The sequence below is a fragment of the Gossypium raimondii genome, chromosome 9 (assembly GCF_025698545.1).
Source record: "Gossypium raimondii isolate GPD5lz chromosome 9, ASM2569854v1, whole genome shotgun sequence".
Classification (NCBI taxonomy): domain Eukaryota; kingdom Viridiplantae; phylum Streptophyta; class Magnoliopsida; order Malvales; family Malvaceae; genus Gossypium; species Gossypium raimondii.
The window spans coordinates 27968841-27988474 of NC_068573.1; the positions used below are offsets into that span (position 1 = coordinate 27968841).

At 33.1% G+C, this 19634-nt stretch overlaps 1 long non-coding RNA gene across 1 annotated transcript; it reads right to left on the reverse strand.

The window, feature by feature from the left end:
* Positions 1-54: 54 nt before the first annotated feature.
* On the reverse strand, positions 55-8908 carry LOC105798823 (uncharacterized). The gene is made up of 4 exons (XR_008189022.1): positions 8676-8908; positions 8316-8551; positions 6995-8035; positions 55-267 (listed from the first exon to the last, which is right to left on the reverse strand). It is a non-coding gene; the product is annotated as an uncharacterized LOC105798823 (long non-coding RNA).
* Between the last annotated feature and the right edge of the window lie 10726 nt (positions 8909-19634).

The following is a 19634-nucleotide window of genomic DNA, read 5'->3' on the forward strand; positions in this document are numbered from 1 at the left end:
AATAAATAAGCAATCTACCTCACACTCATCGATCTATATTAACTCGGCCAAATATAAAAGAAACTACAAAACATAATTAACAATCATAATTAAATAAACTAGTACACAAGGTAGCTACAAAACCCTATTTCAATAACACCTAATTCAAGTTCCGACTAAGATAAACGACCATGGAATACAACATTAAATAACACTCTACTTGAAAAAGTGCTAAGCCTTGGCTTTTCCAGCTTGAAGAGATTGAATCATCCACTACACCTTCAATATCTAAAGGATGCAAAACCAAATGATCAGATAAACCAACAAACTTGGTAAACAATAGAGATGTTAAAAATAAAAAATATATATAGCATTAAGGCTCAAAAAAAAAAAATATAACAAACAATTATGTGCAACTTTAGCTGCAGGTTGAACTATACTAACAAACAATCTCAATCATAGCTCTTCCATGTGTCACAAATAGGCATTCTTTCTAATGATTGTCTAATCATTTATAAAGCTTTTAACAAGGAACATTAACAACTAATGCTAAGAAAATACGTAATTTATGCATGGAACGTGTCACAGTCAACAATTCAATTGCATGACTAACCAGGAAAGAAAATATGATTCACAAACAAAAATTACAGATAATAACCGAAAATGAACTTTAGAAGTTTTAAAATTGATAACTAACACATGGGAACTTCATAATGTAAGTAATAAATATAACTCCCTAGTCATCATAAGCCACAATCCAAGAAACATGTATCCGCACAAAGCGAGAACATATAGATAAATCATCTACAAGACAATAAATGGTTACAAGTTACGACCAAGACGTAACATCGGTTCGATGAAGTAAACAAATGAGAAATTTAACATTGAAATAGGCACCATCCATCTATGTCCTAACACAAACAAATAAGAATATCCCACCCCATGCTGGTGACTCTCACCTTCAAATAAGAATATTTCCATTTGGTAATTCTTATATTAATTTTCTTTTATGTCATTTAATATTGTTTTTATATCTTTACAAGTCGTGTCGTTATATTGTTGTTAACATTTAAAATTGCTTCATGTTTCATGGTTAAGAAATGAAAGCATCTAGATACCGAACCACGTAAAAGATCGGTGAAGCTAATAAATATATTAACCATGTTAGCGGTAGTAGAAAAGTATCAAAGAAAACGCATTAAACAAAATACCAAACTCTTTTTCTAATTATAAAATGTCTAGAGCGTAAATCACTCAAAATTAGCAACATTAACCTATATTTATTTCTGGCAAAGTAGTGTGAAGGATCTAAAAGCAACTTATATTAACTAGGAAGAAACAAGTTGAAACTTCAAGGTTTTAAAGTTCGGAGACAAAAGCATAATGACCATAAACAAATGAAAGAAATATCACTCATTTGAGTTGTACGTGAATTTATGGAATTCAACAAGGAAGTTTACTATAAGTTGTTATAGTAATTACGTATTAGTCATAAAATATAGTTTAATTTTGGTTCTTGGAAAAACCCCACATGAAATAACAATGTTGTGACATGTAATGATCTGCGTAAGTGAGAGTTTTATGGCGTAATCAAACAACCCTAAGTATGAAAATTGGTCTTTGAACAACAAATTAATTGAAAAGTGAGGGGTTTAAAGAAAATATTATTTACCTAGAGCTTGCAAATTCAAAGAGCTTGCCTCTAGGAGAGAAGATGATTAAAGCAACTTTAGCATCACAAAGAACTGATAGTTTAATTCCAGTTTTCCCTCTTTTCATTTTTGCATGTTGCCATGCCTATTTTTGCATGTTGCCATGCCTATTTCCAGTTTTCCCACACTTAAACACTTCAATTTACAGATCCACCAACAATAAAGTAGCATCAGGATACAGATCCACCACATTTTAACACCATTTGCAAAACTATCATAAGTTTATATGTGTTGGAACAATGGCAGCAGCAAAAAGAAAACAAAGTTGCAAAACAGAATTTGCAAAACTGAAGCAAGAAGTATCGAAGCAAAAGAAAACAAAGCAAAGCAAAAACAGTGAACAAAATTGAATACTCAAGAAATTGTAATCGAACATTTTTTATTTTCATTCAAAATTTGAATATATAAAAGAGTTACAAATTTGATTCATTTGATGATTACCTAATGACATAACTGCTCCCACTTAAACTAAACTAATACAAGCTTAAGTCAAATACAAAATAAGTGACATATCGCTTTTACATCATCAATCCAATCACAAACTTAATCCAACTAACTTTGGAAACTAGTTAAAGTTGAACTAAACTAAATTACAAAAGAACAAAACATCCAAAGTTGATTGCTTCATCCGGTTCACTTGGTCTTGCACACCAAGCAATATCACCAAGCTCGACGACCAACCATGTCTTGGCCACATGTTGCTTTTGATCCACTTTCAACACTCCTCCTTGGACTGTAAGCAACACATACCAATTCCATTTCTCAATGCATCAAACCTAGCAGCTCCTAAGGGCTTAGTCAGCATATCAGCTAATTGTGCCCCTGAGCTACAATGAACAAGGCTGATCTCTTTTGTTTGTTCAGCCTCTCGAATAAAGTGTAACTTTATCTTAAAATGTTTAGTTTTCCCATGAAACACAGGGTTCTTAGCTATAGCAACTGCTGATTGATTGTCCACCCAAATTTCAGTTGCTTCAGCTTGTGTTTCATTAAGGTCCTGAAGCAATTTCCTGAGCCAAATGGCTCGATTGATCTTCTTTGCATTGCAATGTACTCGCTTCACCGTGGATCGAAAGCAACAGTTTGTTGCTTCTTTGAACTCCAGCAAAACATGCCCGATCCAAGTGTGAAGAAGTATCCAGAGGTACTCTTCATGTCATCGAGGGATCCTGCCCAATCACTATCAGAGTAACCTTCTAATTTCAGTTCCTTCCCACTTCCAAACATTACACCAAAGTTAGCTGTGCCTTTGATGTATCTAAGAACCCTTTTGGCAGCCTTCAAATGCGCCTCATTACAGCAATGCATGAACCTTGATAGCAGACTAACACCAAACATAATGTCTGGCCTAGTTGCTGTTAGATACAACAAGCAACCTACTAGGCTTCGATAATGCCTCTCATCAACCCTTTGCTGATCACCATTGCTGGTCAATTTTTCACCTTGAGCCACGTGTGTCTTGATCGCTTACGATTATGCATGCAAAATTTGTCTAAGATCTTCAAAGCAAATGAGTGTTGGTGATGAAGATACCTCGATCGACCGGTGAACTTCCATGCCAAGGAAGTAAGTCATGATCCCCAAGTCATCATCTCAAACACTTGTCGATTTGGACCTTGAACTCATCAATGAGCTCAACTTTGCTCCCCTGTCACTAACAAGTCATCCACATACAAGGAGACAATCAGCAAGGTTTCAAATTCGACCTCTTAACATACTGAGTAGGTTCACTAAGGCTCTTCACAAATCCAAGCTTGGTCGATAAGCATCAACTCTGTCATACCGGGCCCTTGGTGCTGTTTCAGCCATAGAGGGCCTTTCTTAACTTGTACACTTTGTCTTCATGTCTAGCAACTTCAAAACCTTCAAAGTTGCTCAATGAAGATCTCCTCCTTGAGAAAACCATTTAGGAATGCTGATTTGACATCTAATTGGTGAACTCTCCATCTGCTTCGAATTGCTAAAGCAAACAAAGCAGCCTTAATTGTATCCATCTTGCCTTTGGAGCAAAGGTCTCAAGTAGTCCACACCATCTCACTTGATCAGAGCCCTTCACCACAAGCCCGGCCTTGTGCTTGTTCGATGAGCCATCAAGATTGTACTTGGCCCAGTACACCCATTTAACTCCAATGACCTTTTGTGTTTCGTCCGCTCACCAACTCCCAAGTCGATTTTTGTTGATCATTTCTAACTCATCTTCCATAGCTTTCATCCACTTACGTCCTTGGCGACCTCTTCAAAGTCCGAGGGCTCAATCACAGCAACATTGCACCTCTGATAGACATCAGCCAAAGTCCTGGTGCCCCTCACTGGTATGTCATCTACAGCATCTTCACTTGGTCCCTCTTCTATAGGTTCATCAACCAAGTCCAACTGGTCTATTTCAGACATGTCAGCTTCAACACCATTCCAATTCCACACTTTTTCTTCATCAAACTTTACATCCCTGCTGACTAAGACCTTCTTTGCTGTAGGATCATACACTCTATAACCCTTCTTGTTGCTGCTGTAGCCAACAAAGATTCCTGGAGTAGCCCTGCTCTCGAGCTTGGTCCTCTTCTCTACTGGAATAAGAGCATAACATATACAGCCAAACACTTTTAAATGTGTTACCATAGGTTTGACTCCATGCCAAGCCTCAAAAGGTGTTTTATCCTTGACTGCTCGAGTTGGCAGTCTATTGAGCAGATACACTGAGGTGTTGACTGCCTCAGCCCAAAACTGGCTTGGAAGCTTGCCTTGAAATAATAGACACCTAGCCATATTTAGCACAGTCCTATTTTTCCTCTCACAGACTCCATTCTGTTGAGGAGTATAGACTGTTGTGAGCTGATGGTGAATTCCAGCACTATCACAGAGCTTCTGAAATCTCTCAGACACATATTCAGAGCCATTATCAGTCCTTAAGGCTCTAATTTTGCAGCCTGACTGATTTTCAGCATATGCCTTCAATTTGCAGAAGGCCTCAAACACTTCTGACTTTTGCTTCAAGAAGTAGACCCAGCACAACCTTGTTAAATCATCTATAAACAGGGCAAAGTACCTGTTCTCACTGATTGAAGGTGTTCTCATAGCGCCACAAACATCAGAGTGCACCAATTCGAGCTTGTTCTGAGCTCTCCAAGCTTGTCTGCCAGAAAAGGCAGTCTAGCCTGCTTACCAAGCTGACAAACTTCACAAACATTCCCACTAACTTCAATTTTTGAAATGTCATCAACCAAATTCAGCCTATGTAATAGATCGATGGATCTGAAATTTGCATGGCCTAGTCTCCTATGCCACAAGTCAGTTCTTTCAACAAGGCTGGTGTATGCCTTTCTTTCTATTTGGCTAACATCCAAGATGAAGCACCTATCACCATAGAGACGGTGACTATCTCCGGACCATTCATGTCTTGAACAATACAAAGAACCATCCTTAAAACCAATGTATAGCCCTTTTCAACTAATTGGCCAACACTAAGCAGATTCGGTCTAAGTCGGTACAAAAACACATCCGAGATCACTTATTACCGAACCAAGTGCTAATCAACACATTGCCCTTGCCTTTAGCCTCAATCACCGCCATCTCCAATTCTAATCCTCGAGTGGAAGCTTCATCTAGGCCCTTGAACGACTTCTCATCTGCAGACCATATGGTGTGAGCAACCATCGCCTAGTAGCCAATCATTCTGGCCTTGGTTGTGCCAACAAAACAAGTTGTTGTGAACACATGCTCCTCCCGAGCTTGAATGTCCTCAGCGAGTCTAGCTTGTTGCAGAGCAGCCTCCTTGGTTTGCCCTTGCACACCTTCTCCACATGGCCAAACTGCTTACACTTTCTACACTGAATATCTGGCCTGAACCAGCAATACTTTTCTGAATGTGTTGTCTTCTTGCAATGAACACATGGTGGGAACACCCTTTTTGCTTCATCTCTTCCTGACTTGACCCTTTTGTTGTGCCAAGGCTTCTTGCCTTTTGCACTCACACTCGAGCCTTCACTGGCTTTAGCCTGGAAGGCAGCTTCAGGATTCTCCTCCTGCCTATTTGCCCTCCTTTGTTCAAGTGCATACAGGGAGTTTATCAGCTCAGACAATGAAATGGCTGATAAATCCCTCGAGTCCTCAAGTGAAGAGATTTTTGACTCAAATTTCTCAGGGAGAGTTGTAATGACTTTTTCAACAACTCTGCTCTCTGTGAAGTCCACTCCCAGGAGCCTAATGCTGTTGACAATGGCCATTATCCTGTCTGAGTACTGCTTGATGGTCTCAGACTCCCTCATCTTCAAATTTTCAAAGTCTCTCCTGAGGTTGATCACCTGCTGTTGCCTTGTCTTGTCAGTCCCCATGAACTCCTCCTTCAGCTTGTCCCAAGCCTGCTTAGGTGTGTCACATGCCATGATGCGTGTGAATATCACATTAGACACTCCACTCTGCAGACAGGCCATAGCCTTGTGCTTCTTAGCTCGTTCCTCAGCATGTTGCCTCATCTGTGCAATAGTGGGATTGGCTCTCAATGGAGGTGGTTCAAGATCATTCTCGATCACACCTGAGATCATGTGCCCGGAGGTAAGTCTTCATTTTAACTATCCAAATGTGATAGTTTTCTCCAAAGGAACACAGATGGAGGTGGTGGAGTGAAACTCATCTGCTAGATCGAATCCAGATGCTTGATCTTACCAAATTTTGAACTTGTTGTTGGTTTTGATTTGAACACAACAGATTGCATACAAAGGCCCTCAAAGACTCGGGCTCATGATACCATTTGTTGGAACAATGGCAGAAAAAAAAGAAAACAAAGTTGCAAAATGTAATTTACAAAACTGAAGCAAGAAGTATCGAAGCAAAAGAAAACAAAGCAAAGCAAAAAAAGTGAACAAAATTGAATACTCAAGAAATTGTAATCGAACATTTTTTATTTTCATTCAAAATTTGAATATATAAAAGAGTTACAAATTTGATTCATTTGACAGATTACCTAATGACATAACTGCTCCCACTTAAACTAAACTAATACAAGCTTAAGTCAAATACAAAATAAGTGACATATCGCCTTTTACATCATCAATCCAATCACAAACTTAATCCAACTAACTTTGGAAACTAGTTAAAGTTGAACTAAACTAAATTACAAAAGAACAAAACATCCAAAGTTGATTGCTTCATCTGGTTCAGCTTCAGTCTTGCACACCAAGCAATATCACCAAGCTCGACAGCCAACCATGCTGCTGGCCACATGTTGCTTTGCAGTCCAGCTTTCAACAATATGCTCATAGCCGAAAACATATAATAAAACCTATAAAGCTAAAATATTAGAGACTGACCTTCTTTTCCTTTTCCAAAATTTCTTTTATGGGACAAGGTAGTGCTGCCTCTTTGCTTGTCGTTGAACAGTTTTACTAGCAGATTTCTACTTCATCTGTGGAAACTTAATCTTTTTCATAACATCAGTCTTCCCCTCAGAACTTGACATAAACAGTATCATTAAGCATTTCCACAATGAATTTCAAAAGATGAAAGAAAATATCTATGTACATATAAAACATGACATAAACATTTATAAAGCTTTTTTTTCAATAAATCATGTACACATCAACTCAAGATGAAGAAAAATAGAAAATAGAAAATACTGTGTATAAGGCACATGTACATAGCACATGTGCATAAAACAACTTAAACCAGGTTATTTGCAAGAAAATACCATTTTCTACTTTGTTTCATTCAATGATATTTAGCATATATATTGACATTCGGATACAAATACCCATGTTACTCCAACTCTTCATTTTCTGAAGTACCTGTGTCCGGCATCCATATATATATATATATATATTTAGCATATATATCATATGTTTCCAACAAAGACAGAGAACCTACTTATTAAAGACAAATAGACAATAAACAAACAAACAAATAGATTAAGCTGTAAACAAATAGACAGACACATTAACCTACTTATTAAAGCCAAATAGATAATAAACAAACAAATAGATAGAGAACCTACTTATTAAAGCCATATAAACCCCGTGTTGCGACATACATTGGCAGGCCACCCTGTCAAACAAATAGACAGTATATCGATATTCTTCATACCAAAGCATTATTGCTCCTCTAAACTCAAATTGAAACATTGTGGGGGGAAAAACATTAAGACCATACACACACAGACACCTACAAAAGCTAACATATATAATATAACATTTCAAAATAAGCAGGTAGAAATAACACTTCAACCAGCAGTCACATAGATGGCAACCCTTAAAGAGATATTATCTAAAGTAAAATCAATTAACAGCTACAAAAAATTAAAATAAAAGTCCTCTTTGCAAAGAATGCGTACCATCTCTTCTTCCAAAATCACCACCCTACACAACAAACATAAGATGTTAGTCCACAAGAAAAATGACATTTATGTGCAAAAAAACTGGGTTGGACACAGCGAAGTTCAGTAAAATTTTGAGGATTCACAACATGGTAAATACAACCTTAAAAACTATATCACAAGAAAAGCAGTCGTGACCATCAGCCCTGTTTCCTATAGCATAAACAATAGTAATTGACTAAACGACATTCCACTTCTAAGCCATGTTCTACAAGAAACAGCTAGTGGAAAATCCCGATTAGAAGTAAGATAAAACAACAAACCTGGGCCAGGGAACCTTTCATGACTCGATGGAAAAAGGAACCCTTGTAGTGCAATGGCTTTCCAGTTTTAGGACCAATGCCCTTTTCTCCTGTAGACCAAGACATATTTTAAGAAAGCAGAAAAATACAAACACGTGAATATATATGTGCATAAATGTCTGCAAGTGTGCTTATCTCTACAAACAGCAGGCGAGAGCTTTTTCCCTTTATATGCGTCATTTCTTTCATTCATTCAACTGTTTCAAAATACTAGTGAAGGTTTTGCAGAACATGGAGCGTATAAAAATAGATTTTCTTATAAATAGTATATATCGAGATTAGGAAGAAGAAAATGGAAAGCATTGCAGGTAGCTATGAAACCTGAAGAAAAAGGAAAGCATTCCGAGGGACATTGAGCACCGCTGGAGTGTCTTGACATGGGAAAATGGAATGCGCGTGGATACACTGGCATTGGGTATGAATAAAAGGCTGTTTTTTTTTTTTTGTTAAACGTTTGCGGCGGTGATAGCCATTGGAGAGCAGAAGAAGAAGGGGAAGTAGAGAAAACGATGAAGAAGGAGTTCAAAACATCATCGTCTAGTAGCGAGATGGAAAGCTGGGTTCCTTTAATAGGGTCAGGTGAAGATGAAAGAGAGAAAGGGATAGGGGAAAGGACAATAGGGATAGTAAGATTAGGGATTTCACCGGGGAAAATTTAGTGTAAAATGGCGCCATTTATTAAAGTAAAATGATTTTTGCGGCGTTTTAGAAAAAAAACGCCGCTATTGCTTTTTTGTGGTATTTTTTCTAAAAACGGCGCAAAAAATTATTTTATTTTAAACAAAACGACGTTATTTTGCTCTACTAAAAATTTTTTATTTTGTCAGTTAAAAATTTTTTATTTTGTCTGTTAAAAATTTTTTAGTCAACTAATTTGATAAAATATTTATTTTTTTATAAATTAAATTTTACTCTCAAAATAAATATCATATATTTTAATAATAAAAAATATTAAATGGTCAGTAATTAATTATTAAATCAAAATTATCTAATGTAAGCAATTAATCTCTCACATATCAAATTTCTATTAAAAATTGAGACGTTAATCATGATTTTATATTATTCATTTTCGATCTAATCTCCATTTTATTAGAGATATTTCTTCCTAGCTAAAATATAACTATTTTGCTAGATGTTCGATGTGAAATGATTTTAGTTTTTGTATTTCATTTTTATTTGTTATAATTTGGTCCTATCCAAAATATAAAAACATTAATTAATTGTATAAATTTTCATCATTTAACAAATCTAAAATAAACCTTAAATCCTAAATCATTTAATATATATAAAATTGATTTATTATCTCTTAAACAATTTAAACTATAATCATAATTTTAATATATTAAAATCAATATTATCTCTTTTACAATTATACAATAAATTATTTAATATATAAATTAAAAAACACCAATTAATCTAAACCTTAAACCTCTAACCTTTAACCCCTAACCCCTAACTGCTAACCCCTAACCCCTCTTTTACAATTATATAATAACTTAATTAATATATAAATTAAAAAATACTAGTTAATCTAAACATTAAACCCTAACTCGACCCTGAATCTCTAAACCCTAAATTAGTAACTCTTAACCCCTAACCCCTAACTACTAACCCCTAAACCTTATTTAATATATAAATTAAAAAACACTAATTAATCTAAACCCTAAACCCTAACCCATAAACCTTATTTAATATAAATTAAAATACACTAATTAATCTAAACCATAAACCTTAACCTAACACCGAATCCATAAACCTCAAATCCCTAACTCTTAATCTCTAACCCCTAACCCCTAAATCACAACCCTTAAACCAAAATCCCTAATCCCTAATCCCTAATTTCATAATCTATAAACCTTAAAATTGTAACTCCTAAACCGACCTTAAATCCTAAATTAATCATATACCCCAAACCATATACCCTAAACCATATAAATTAAACCCTAAACTATAATAATAATTAATTAAATATTTTAAAATTAATACGATCGTATCTTTTACAATTATATATGAAATTATTTAATATATAAATTAAAAATCAATCAGTCATGTACCCAAAAACTTTTAAAATTATTTTAAATAATAGTATTTTAAATTTTCCATTTTAACAAATATTTTCTATTTTTTATTTCAAATTATTTTTACGTGTCATTATTTCAAATTTATCCATTTTAACAAATATTCAATTAAAAATAAATTGAATTTTAATTAATATAAATAAACATATTAAATAGTAAATAGACAGATAAAATGCTTTAGCGGCGCTTTTTTAAAAACGCCGCTAAAGCCCTGAGCATTAGCGGCGCTTTACCAAAAACGCCGCTAAAGCCCTGAGCATTAGCGGCGCTTCCCCAAAAACGCCGCTAAAGCCCTGAGCATTAGCGGCGCTTTTTTAAAAATGCCACTAAAGCCCCGAAAGGTCCGAAAATGATGTCGTTGGGCTTAGGTTTTTTGCGGCGTTTTTTGTAAAAACGCCGCTAATGCTCATTTTTAGCGGCGCTTTCCTGAAAGCGCCGCTAATGCTCGATCTTTAGCGGCGTTTTGTCTAAAGCGCCGCTAATGCTCGATTTTTAGCGGCGTTTTTTGTCCAAACGCCACTAAAAATGCCGCTAAAAGCCTGTTTTGGTGTAGTGTTGATATGATAGGCTACTAATTTTAGTAAATTTTATTTTAGGTTTAATTTATGTCACGAAGATGTTAGAACTTAAACCCAATTTTGTGCAATTGGTATGGAGCACAAGTTGGTTGGCGCACTTGATTAGTAGTTATTTTGTATTGGGATTTTTTATTTTATTATTAATTTAGGTTATTATTATCTTTTGTTTTATTTTATTTTAGGATTTTTATCATTTTAATTATTATATTTTGTATCGTCTCTTACACATGAATTCTTCATTTGTTTAATACAATTTTGACTTTCTCTTAACTATGAGTAGTTTATTTTTTCTGGCCAATGGTAAATAAAAGCTGAATTTTATTATAATTGTGAGATTTAAAAGAGTTTTCATTCTTTTCTTATTTATTCTTATTTGCTTCTTGTATGAGAATGGTAAAATTGACATTTATTATTGTTCCGAGTAATCCCTTGTTTGGTATTTAGAAAATAAATAAATAATTAGAGTAATTAGATATGTAATTGTCTCTTTATTCTAATAATTACAGCAAGTTAGCATAGTCTGATATAGAAAAAAATTGGGTTATATTATTAGAATGAGTGATCTAATTTAAAACAATCACGCGTTGAGTTTATTAATTAGAGTCGGGTCTTTTTAATTCATAAGGTTATTGGTGAATTAAATCTTAAGAGTGTCTCTTAGGGTTGTTCGCTTGGTAATGGGTTAATTCTCAAATTGTCACTACAACAAAAATACTTTAAGCAACACCCTAAATTGTTGCTTAAACAACAAATTTCATTGCATGAGAGTTTATGAAATAATTTTGTGACCGCTGTGTGTGTGGTCGTTGCCTAAACTTAAAAGCAACGTTTATTTCATTTCAAATAATGATTTATTTTAAAGTTTCCATGGAAATTTTAGGTAATGACGTTTTATTGTTAAATGCAACATTTATTTGAAAAAAAAAGGTAACATTATAGAGAATTAATCTGTGTATGCAAGGAACAAATAAAATCAAGAAAATTAAACACACAAACTTTACATGGAAAATTTCCTCAAGAGAGGATGAAAAATCACGGGAAAAAGGAGATTTCACTATAATAAATGAGAGTACAAAAGATGGAGAAAATTAAAGGAAAACCCGAAACTAAGGCCTATTTATAGGTTGAAATTCATAGCATATATGACTACAACAACCCTAGGTTAATCAAAGTTTAAGTGGGAAACTAAAAAACGGAATTTGATTGGGAGAAGAAAGCCAAGAAAACTTGGACTGCACGTCGCCACGTCGTGACGTGGCTTGATGTGTCATTGGGACTTAAAGGATCATCGCATTGTCGGGACAAAGTTTTGTTGCTCGTTGGGATAAGATGACCATCATGTTGTAGAGATGAAAGAGTGTTATTCGTCGGGACGTCGCGTACTGTTTGGTCAAAATAAGAGGCATTCTCCCGCAAATATCCACATTGACTCGTATTTGGACTAACTCCATTGCCAAGCCCTATTATGGGTCTAATTTGATCTTCATTGGTTACTCACCAAGTCCAAGCAATGCTCGAACTTTGAAACTGAAAGGTTCTTTGTCAACATGTCTGTTGGATTGTGTTATATGCCAATTTTAAGAATCTGAACATCTCCTTAAATGATCATCTCTCGAACAAAGTGATAACAAATGTCTATGTACTCCGTCCTTCCGTAATGTATTTGATCTTTGGTGAGATGTATGACACTTTGACTATCACAATATACGACAATGGACCCTTTTTCACTTACCAGTTCACTAAACAGACCCCTTAACCAAATTGCTTCTTTTACTACTTCAGTAATCTCCATATATTCCGCTTTAGTATTCAACAAAGCTACTGTAGCTTTAAGTGTCTCTTTCTAACTAATTGCACAATTCCAAAAGCAAATAGGTAACTTGTGAGAGACCTTCTTCGATCTAAGTCTCCCGCATAATCAGAACCAACATATCCGACTAAAACCTTTTGATTTCTTTCAAACTCTAAGAAAATGTTAGAAATACCCCTCAAATATTTGAAAATTCACTTAGCTGCATGCCAATGTAACTTACCAAGATTGACCATGTATTTGTAACACCCCTAACCCGTATCCATCGCCAGAATAGGATTACAAAGCATTACCATACAAACATAACATTTAAACACATATTTCATACATTATCATAAACATAATAATAAACATTTATTTACATACATATTGTCCCCAAATCGAGCCCTCAAGGCCTCAAATATACCTTAGAAACAAATTGGAACAAAACTGAAATCATTTGGAAAGTCTAAGAAAAATATACAAAAATTTGAATATAGGGGTCACACGGCCGTGTGCCTCACACGGCTGAGTCACACGCCCATGCCTCAAGCCATGTAACCTTCGAACTAGGGACACACGACCGTGTCCCAACCTATGTCCTCACCCATGTAACTCATTGAGTAGTGTCACACGGTCGTGTCACACATCCATGTGTCAGGCCGTGTAACTCTCGAAATTGCCCTACATGCCCATATGCTATGCCGTGTAACTCACTAATTGCATACAAAGGAACCTTTAGGAGACACACGGCCTGGCGACACGGTTGAGTCACACAACCGTTTCTCTGGCCGTGTGAACCTAAAATGCACCAAAAACAAGCCATTCTAAACACCATAACATGCATAATCATTTGAACAATTGGTGCACACTTGCAAAGCATCAAAACATACCTAAAATATGCATATATAAGCCATTCCAAAAGTGATATTTTAACTAACCAATATGCCAATCAAAGGCACCTCAAAAACAATCATTAAAACTTACTTAATCATGTCAAATTTACCTAATTTCAAACATAAAGATCTAATTCAATAGTTTTCAAAAACATGCCATATCTTGGCCATGAACATACCAATTCAAAACATACCATTAAGTCATTCACTCCCATTATAAAAGTGACCAAAAATATATCTTAAAGCAAACATTATAACCTATTATGCATACATGACACCAAAACACAAACACATTTAACTATTAGTTACATATTCATCAAAATATCATTCTACAACATCCAACACATTCCAACCACAATTTCCAACTACCTAAGTTTATACATGTCACTACCCTATGAGATATAAAAAAAAATACCAACTCCAATAGATAGTTTGATCCGTCCCAAAATGTCAGCAACGATGATCTACAAAACAATCCACATGAACAGATAAGCTTATAGAGCTTAGTAAGAATATAGTATATCATTTAATCTAAATTAATTAAATGCAACTCATATACTATTTGATTCAAAGATACCAGAGCGTAAAATGGAGCACTAAAGTGCAGTCAGGGGTACTGAAGTACAAACAGGGGCACGTATGTGCAATTCAGGGGTATCAAAGTACAAACATGGGCACGTATGTGCAATTCAAGGGTACCGAAGTACAAACATGGGCACGTATGTACAATTCAGTAATCTTCGAAAAACATAATAATAAAAGCATCGTAATATAAATACACAAAAATAAATTTGTTTACATATTGAAATACTACGAACTTACCTCGACGACTAGGGCGTAGAATTAAACGAGTTATTCTGAAGCTTTTACTTTGCCTCGATCTAGGTCCTTACGTGGTCTATCTATATCTAAATAAACAAATTTAATCCATTTAATACTTTAAGCATTCAATTTAGTCCGCATTTCATAATTATGCAAAATTTACTATTGTACCTCTAATATTTTAACTTTTCACAATTTAGTCCCTAAGCTCATAAATTGAAATCTAAGCATTTTAATTCCCTATTCAAGCTAACTAAAATTATTAGGGACTTATAAAAACCCATAAAAACCAGAATTTCATAATTTTTCCATGAACTTTTACAATTTTTACAAATAAATCCCTAAATGCTCATTTCATCAAAAATCACTTTACAAAACTTGTTTATTTATCAACAAGGACTCATAATCTATCATTAAACACGAATAATAACACAACAGAATTCATGGCATAACCCTAAATATTTAACAATTTTGCAAATTGATCCTCGGGCTAGCTAGATTAAGCTAAAACAACATTAAAAACATAAAAATCATTAAAAATGGGCTTAAAAATCATACCATGCAAGCAAGGTAGCTTGACCGAACCTTCAAACCTCAACAATGGAGTTTTCTAACCCTATTTTCGACAGATAATTAAACAAAAGAAGATGATACAATTGTTTTACCTTATTTTACTTTAACTTAATTATTAAATTACCTTAATAACCTTGCTAATTAACTAAATAAAATACCAAATTCATGCCCATCTTTGTCCACTAACATTATGAATGGTATAATTACCATTTAAGTCCATTTACTTCCACTTACATAGTCATTTAGCCCTTTTAATTAATGGAACTATACTTTTATACTTTTTACGATTTAGTCCTTTCACTTAATTAATCATGCAAACATCAAAATTTCTTAACAAAATTTTAATACAACCTTACTAACATCCCATAGATATTAAAATAATAATAAAATAAAATTTACTCGTCATATTTGTGATTCCGAAATCATTGTTTCGATTTCACTAAAAACGGGTTGTTACAGTATCGATTAACAACACTAACAACATGTGAAATATCAAGACAAGTGCATACCATTGCATAAATCAAACTTCCGACTGTGCTTGAGTAAGGTACTTCTGACATGCACCTTTCATCTTCTTCATAACGTGGAGAATCTAAAATTGAGAGTTTAAAGTGTGCAGCTAAAGAAGTACTTATCAGTTTTGAATATTGCATCTCAAATCGCTCAAGTATCTTCATGATGTACCTTTGTTGCGATTTTGACAAAAATAGAGAGGCCTATTACCAATTAGTCCAAAAAGTTTTTCTACTAAAAAGTATTTTTGTAAAAAAGTCTATTTCAACTGGAAATAAATTTCATTTATTTTTCAAAAAATATTTTTTTTCAAATTATTTTATTCCAGTTCGAATATTTTTTTCAAAAATAATTTTACAAAAAAAATTATTTTTTGAAAAATAAATAAAATTTATTTCTAGTTGGAATCAGCTGTCTTACAAAAATACTTTTCAGTAAAAAAAAACATTTTGGACTAATTGGTAAATGACCTCTCTATTTCTTGTGTTGAAGGGAAATAAAAAGAAATAATAAACAAGAAGGGTTTATGAAGCAATTTATCCTATTTGAAGTTTGGTGTCGCCAAGCTGTCAGGCGGCACCCTTAAAGCTTTTAAATCAAAATGAAAAATTTACATATTAAGTCCCTAAATATTTTTGGTCATCGCATTTCAATCCGATGCTGCAGATTGACCAAGCGGCACCCATAAAAAATTGTTTAAAAAAAGTTTGATGTGACCGGTGACTAGGGAGGGGTGTTGTCGATTGGTCAGGTGACACCAATTTTCTACTATAGCTTCTGCCTAGATTCATAAATATTACTGTCTTTATCTCATTTTAATATTTATTTAATTATTTTATATTATTTGAATAAAAAGCCCATTTCTTTTTGTGGAAAAAGGGTATCCAAAGAAGAATACAAAAAACCTAAAAAACAAGGAATGCAATTTCTTTTTTTCTTTTTTCTTTTTTACATTCAAACCGTTCTTTCCCAACCTCCAGGATAAGATAACAGGCAGGCAAAGATAAGGCATCCATTCCCCTTTTATAATATTTTAAATTTTTATTTTTCAAGAATTATTTCATATTTTGTTGGAATTATAATTATAATTTTCTTTAAATAAATATGTCAACTTTTGGTTTTCATATAATACTCACATAAAACCATACCATTATAATTAATGGATTTCATGTCTTTATTTTTAGTTAAGATTAAAATTTCAAAATTTGAAAAGTATAAGTGTTAAAATGATCAAATTGAATAAAAAGAACTAAGTCTACAACTTATGCATAGTACGAGACTAATAGTAAAATTTGACCTTGACCTAATTAGAGTACAAAATCTAAATCCACAACTAATAAAAGAATTTCACCTAATATAACAAAGGTTAAAATGGTATTGTTTGGGCCTTGTGGGGGATAAAAAGGCCGAAAGAAATTTGCCATTCTCATTTGGTAATATTAAATAATTAACTTTATATTAAGTTATGAAACCAATCATATTAGTTTCTAAGACTAAAAGGAAAGATGCTAAATCGTAGATTATATGTAGTTTTGGGGTTTAGACTTACTTTTTCAGGTAATGAGGGGTTTCGACATTACTTATTTCCAAAGTTGTTTATAAGTTATATTCATATTGAGTTTTACATGAATAGTATTCCAGAATTATTTATAAGTTATAATGGTTTTGGTTATTTGATGTAAAGTTGAACTGATGTGAATGAAAGTGAAATGACTTGAAATTAAAGAAAGTGAGATCAGCATAGTGATGGTCCCCTTCTTATCTCATTAGTTTGCTTTAGGAAGCACACCAAATGCCACCATTAGCATCCCACAGCATGTGAGCCTCAATCCAAATTGTGACGCATTCCCTTTCCTCTAATTCTCTCCCACACCACATTTGTAGAGTAGGTCGGCCTCTGCTTTATCCAACTACTGCTTTCACATGCTTTTTACTTCCCAATTTCTACACCCGTAAATTAATTTCAAGGTTTTCAAATTTTGATTAATATTTGAATAGGTCATCGATTTTTTTTTTCAGTTTGTTTGGTTTAATTAAATAAATTATTAAAAATTTTATAAAAATATATAATTACGGGTTAATTAGTTCAACTCCTCTTTCTAAATCAATATCCCGACTAGTTCTCAATCTAGCCAATTTAGTCCAATTATAAAACAGTGATTAATATATTTTATTAATCAGTTTCCAATACTCTTATTATCCTTAACAGTAAAATTTGCATTGAATCATATCGGTTATCAAAGGATTTTTTAAACTAAATTATCAATTTCGTCTCATTTTACCTCAAAACATAATATTAACATATAAGAATGTGCTATTCAACATCATGTATTTTTTAAATTGAGATAAACTGATAGGGCTTAGGGTTTAGGGTTTAGATATTAGTGTTACATACCTAAAGTGAAATAGGCGGTATAATTTGAAAATTAATTTGGTTGTTAAATCCTATTGTTGAACTTACAGATCCAATTTTGATAAAGTATGAATAAATTTACTTCAGTCAATATGTCTAATCATATAAATTTTAAATACATATTAATAATGGAATACGATACGGATATCCATTTTGTTTATTTCTCACATTCAAATTTCAATCATCAAAATATTTTAATTTTAAAAATAAATTAATATAACAAATACAGCATTCACATTTCTTTAGTTGTAAACTAAATAAATATTCAAGTATATTTATTCAACATTTTTGGGCTCTATATGTTGGCTAAATTTTGTAAAAAGGTCGTTTTTTTTTATATTTAATTGTTTAGGATAGTTTTTGTGATATTTATTAGAATAGGTCGATTTTGGTAGGGAAGACGAAAACGTGCCTAGCAAGGCGTGCTTTCAGCCACCTTCTAACTTTTTTACAAATCATTATTTTAGTTAGATGGTTAAATATAAATATTTTTATCCTTAAGTTTCGGGTTCAATTTCTATTTTAGTCACATTTGTAATTTTTATTGTCCCATGAAAGTAGAACACGTGACACAAGACAAATTGGAAATGATTTCGGGGGATAAAAAGCCCAAAAGAATTTTGTCATTCTCATTTGGTAATATTAAAATATAAGTTATGAAACCAATCATATTATTTTGTAATACTAAAAGGAAGGAGGATTATGTTATAATAATAATGCTAAATCTTACATTATATGTAGTTTACGTTCAGTTTTGGGAGTTTTCATATTGATTCTACACTTATAGTATAATTAAAGTATAAATACAAACAAAAATTTTGAACAAATTATTTAACAATATATAATCAAATTATTACAATACAAACATATTAAAAATTAGAAAAATCCAGATAAAATTAACTAAGTCAGACTAAAACCCTCATATTAAACTAAAATTTTGACGTCAAGAAACGCAAATCATTTAATACTACATTAGTGTATAGTAAAAATATCTTTGCATTCATACAAATTGGATTTTGATTAGGATTTAGATGATAATATATTGGATTTAGGATTTGTATGATATATATTGGATTTGGGATTTATTATTATCACCTTTGAATTTATCACATGATTAAATTTATTATTTTAAAAAATTTAAAATTTAACTTTCTTTATACATTAATTTTATAAATATTTTGAATTTTAAAATTATTTTCCAATTTTGTTAAAAGACCAATTTGCTCATTTTCAAAATCGATGAGGATCAAATGGATATTTATACCAATCTGTTATTTAAATGATCCGAATTGTAAAATTCAACTCATCTCGAACTCCAAAATTTGAATTACTTATTCTAATTGATTCCAATAATTCAATTTAATTGACGTAATTAACTCAATCGTGCATATAAGACAATATAATATGGATTATGCATGTGAAAATTGAAGCAATAATAAAATGATTTAAGGAATGCTGAATTGGCTGCAAAAAAAAGAGTCGGTTAACCATAGAAAAGGAATAAGAAACGTGTTGGTCGGTAAAACCCTTTAATTGGTGCTTCAAAGTTGAAAGTAAGAGTGATGGTAGGCAATTGGTTCGGTTTCTTTTGTCTTAAGTAATATTATGAGAAGAGTTT